The sequence below is a fragment of the Daucus carota genome, chromosome 1 (assembly GCF_001625215.2).
Source record: "Daucus carota subsp. sativus chromosome 1, DH1 v3.0, whole genome shotgun sequence".
In the NCBI taxonomy this organism is placed as follows: domain Eukaryota; kingdom Viridiplantae; phylum Streptophyta; class Magnoliopsida; order Apiales; family Apiaceae; genus Daucus; species Daucus carota.
In genome coordinates, this window is record NC_030381.2 from 38,728,285 (window position 1) to 38,732,872 (window position 4,588).

Sequence of the window (4,588 nt, forward strand, 5' to 3'; positions counted from 1 at the left end):
TCTGTACCTATTGTCAAAGTGTTATGGAGGAATCCTAGAGTAGAGGAAACTACTTGGGAACTAGAAAGCGATATGTTAGCCAAATATCCTCACTTATTTGCTTAGACCAGATTCTGAGGACAGAATCTTCTTAAGGGGGGGAGTCTATAACGACTGTGAATTTTATTTATAATTTAAATACAAAAAATCATATTATATAAAAATTACGTATTATGTGGTTAAGTGTTGATTTAATATTTGCCCTTGTGTGAACTATTAATTGTTGTATCGAGTTAGTGTTTTAAAAATGATTTATTTACTTTTCAAATTTCGACGAATAAGAAATATCTCCAATTTGAATTTATAAGAAATACAAAACCATTCTTAAAAATCGTTTTTATCGTTTCATTTAGAATAATTATTTTTAGGAATTTACAAAATTGTCAAAATATTATTTTGATAAAAATCTGATTTTAAAATATTTTCCAAGTCCATTTAACTTCTAAATCGCTTATAAATTTCAATAATGCTCTATAAATCCCGAGACTTTTATTTTATTCGTTTTATAATATTCCGGGATTTATAAAAATATTTCAGTAACTTTTCGAAGATATTTTGTTACAAGTTATTCCGATAATCGATTAAAAGCAGGCTTAGATTAGTGATTATTCAGCATAAACGAGACACGTGGCAAGCCAGAGCTGCAGCACGTGCCCCGTAACACCGCCATTCTTTTCTTTTAATTTCAGTTCTCCCCTTTCCCTTTTATTTCCACGTTAATCTCTCCTCACCCCCTCTGCTAATCTCTCACACTCTCTCCCGTACATATCTCCTCCATTCCTCTTCCACCTTTGTTCCCCGTTCTTTTCTTTTCCCCAAAAACCCGCCGCCGCAGCTGTTCAAACTCCGGCCAGTCGCCGGCACCACCACTGTGTTGTTTCTTCTGATTAATTCACCCGCGATTCTTCGAGTTCCTAGGCAATCCAGACGCAGCCTTGCTGTTTTCGGACGAATCCAGCCCTGTTCTTCAGCCTCCAGTGTTGTGTTAGCGCGGTATAACCCAGTCTCGTGTATATAATTCGATTATTATGATTTTGGTTATTTGGGTCGGATTGAGTTGTTGATTGGATGCTTAAATTCGGATTAATGTTAGTTAATTTCTACTAATATTAATACTTAAAATCAGGATTGTGTCTATAATTAGTGGATTGTTATATGTGTGTATTATACGTGCTTGTTAAATGTGAATTTGTATATGAGACTCGGATATAATTGTGTGTTGGTAGTAACTATCGGGACCACTAAGTTATTTTAATTTAATTGTTGATTGATGTTTGATTTGGATTGTTGGGTTTACAAGTTAGTAATTATCTTACGAGGATTAGAAGTAAAATTTTGATGATACATCTATGTATGCCTCGACTTTTCGGGTATATGTGTTTATATTATTAAAATTTATATTTTTATAATGTGATAATTGATTATTAACTTTTCGTGCCTAGTTGATCCTGTAAGTCTTATTAAACGTATTTTGTGTATAGTAAATTAGCAATCCTGCTAAAAGTTTTCTTATGTGTTTACAAGAAGTCAAGGCGGATTTTATTATGTGTTATGTGTTTACTGCAAGTCAAGGCAGATTTTCTAATGTGTTATGTGTTTACTGCAAGTCAAGGCAGCTCTTTTCATGTATTAAGCAATATTAGTGGCTATTCTTGGTATTGAAAACAGGTGGATAGTCCTATAAACAGAGGAGGTGCTGCCGAAATTTTGTTAGATATTATATGCATTTAGACTATTTAAAGGTGTTTGATAGATAATAAGTAGAGACAATAATATTGGTATACATGTCTACGTGATACGTGATCACTAGTAATCTTTAATAATTATAAAAGTATTTCTTGGTTGACTAAGTTCTATGTGTTTGGCTGAAATTTATGTTTATATAAACGAAGGGTAGTGATTAAGTGATATTGAGGATATGACTTTGGATTCAAATAGTTAAGACCCAGTCTTCTATCCTGTAGGTTCCGGTTAGAGAGCCTAACAGTATAGTGCAGTCTTATCTCTAGCATTCTATTATCAAGGCAAGTATTTCTACCCTACTTCTCTAGTACCTATAGATACTAAAACCTTCTTTATATCATGATTCAAATTATTTGCAATTACTCTCTTGTGAAGCATATCTAGTGTTTCCAAACTTTTTGGTTGAACGGATAACACTTTTGGTATCGACTCTACACTATGATATGCATAAAGAAATTGTTTTAACAAAATGTTATTTTGGCTCTTGAATTACATGATGGAACTGCAGATTGTTCTAAAAATTAAACTATTGGGTTGTTTTTGCGTAAGAGGCTCGGGCACCGGCCCAGCGTGAAAGGTGGCTCCTTAAGCCCGGATTACCGGAATTCGTAATATTTGTCAACCTTGCTGAATAAGCTTGGTTTATGGACTATAGCATGACTGATCATCTGTTATAGCCAGGTGTCCAATGATTTTTAAAGCCCAATAAAATTGTGAATAGTTTAAAGAGAAGTTATCCTGCCTTCAAGAGATATTTGCTTATACATTCATTTCTGCAGTTTTAAATATTTTCACTTTTTTATTATGGCATTGCTGTACAACAAATATAAATTTCATTATGTTATACTTGCTGAGCATTTCTTTGGCTCATACTTGTTTATTTTCAAACTAACCCCTTTCAGATGCCAAGGATTAGAGCAGCCGCTTATAAAGTTTCCCAGAGTTATCTTTTGTGCTAGGAAAATCGCAGGATGATGCTAGGAGTCTTGGACTAAGTGTGGATTAGTTAGTACGACTTGTTTCTTTGAAGTTGTATTATAGTGTCAGTATGGTTGTAGTGGAAAACTCATGTAGTAAGGAACCTATGTCGTTGTTCGTTTGCAGTAACAGTTTAAACCTTTCGCAGACTTAAACCTGGCAAGATCTTTGGTCAGGGGTGTAATGGTATATATTTATTATGTTAATCTATTCAGCTGTCATTAGTTTATTTTATTGTTTAGTTTATTCTTTTTAGTGACACCGAATCTGCACCCCAGATTCTGGGCTGTCACATAAAATATTTTATCCGACTTACTAATTACACATGACTCAACTAAAAATCTTTGTTCTATTGAAAATTATGAGATAAATCCTGAATTGAGTAGTCAATTGATTAATTTTGCTTATTGATTTCTAAAAAATTATGAGATAAATCCTGGATCTAATAATCAATCGATTAATTTTGATTATCGATTTGTAAGAATGTGCCCTCTAGTTACAAATGGTTGCAACATAAGAGAGAAAAAACTACTCCATAAAAAGAAAGAACAGGCCAAAAGGAGGTTAGCAAGTAAAACAATCCAATTTGAGGTAAGGTACCAAAATCTAGGCACCCATGTTCACCAGTTTGTCTGAAATTTAAGCCACTTGAGCTACTTGAACCACTTGCATGTATTTAGCCATACACCACGGATCACAAACTGACCACTGACCACACTTTATATATCTCTTTACACAAAAATATGCTGCTTGCCAATTTTTTTTTATTCTTTTTTTTTTTTGCACTTGTTTCTGAATCTTTCCCTGCAAAGCGAAACACATCTCTAAGATATGAAGAAACAGTGAGTACGCAAGAAGAAAGCTTTCAGGCTATTGTAATTTGTACTAGATTCTCAAGGAAATAGTTTATGAGTTTGTTTAACATAGTTTTAAAGTCTCGGGATTTTAAGTCATTTTCGACTCTTTTTTTTTTTTTTTTGATAATGAGAATGAATCTCAACAAAAATGATCCGGCAATTCACCGTGATAATTCTTTCATTCAAGAAAGCTTATCATCTAACCATCGGACATGCAAGATGACCGGGGAAATTTAGATAATAAAACTTTAATGTCCGAAAAGAAAAATCCGTCTTCTTCCAAGCATCCTGAAAATATACACAAAGGAAATAAGGAGAATATAAGTATATATATATATATATATATATATATAACTGATTATATATATATATTATTAAAAAATAAAGGATAATATATCCAATAACTAATAATAATTAACATCATGTGATTATCATTCAACTAGTGAAAAAGGAAATTAAGTAAAGTCTCAACCAAAGATGGATCTTTGTTGAGACACTAACGAAAAAGATAATATACCGAAATATAATATAACAATTATTAACAAGCCAACAAAGTGGCACATAATTGCAGCCAACAAAGTGGCACATAAATACCTCTTACAAGCCAAAAATATGCCATCAATCATGGCCACCCATAAATGGTACAAAATTAGCCATCAATAGAGGCACAATTAACGTACGAACTCATTAAATGACAATCAAGACAATTTCAAAAAAATTCAAATAATTTCCAAATATACAAAAGAATCAACTTTAAAGTGATAAAGGAAATTTTAATTATGAAAATTAAAATTTTTATATAAAATTTAATTAAAACATCAATCAATAATGAGAATATAACAATTACTAAAAAGGTTGATATCTAAATTTAAAATATATATAAAAACGAGTCGATCACTATTTAAGGAATTATCGCATAATACAAATTCCCTATGTTACAACCAATATCATTAAAACATTAAATGCAAACA

The 4,588-nt window shown here is 32.0% G+C and overlaps 1 long non-coding RNA gene across 1 annotated transcript; it reads left to right on the forward strand.

Moving 5' to 3' along the window:
• The first annotated feature begins 749 nt into the window (after positions 1-749).
• LOC135148348 (uncharacterized) lies at positions 750-2,970 on the forward strand. The gene is made up of 3 exons (XR_010286429.1): positions 750-1,032; positions 2,004-2,063; positions 2,685-2,970. It is a non-coding gene; the product is annotated as an uncharacterized LOC135148348 (long non-coding RNA).
• The last annotated feature ends 1,618 nt before the right edge of the window (positions 2,971-4,588 follow it).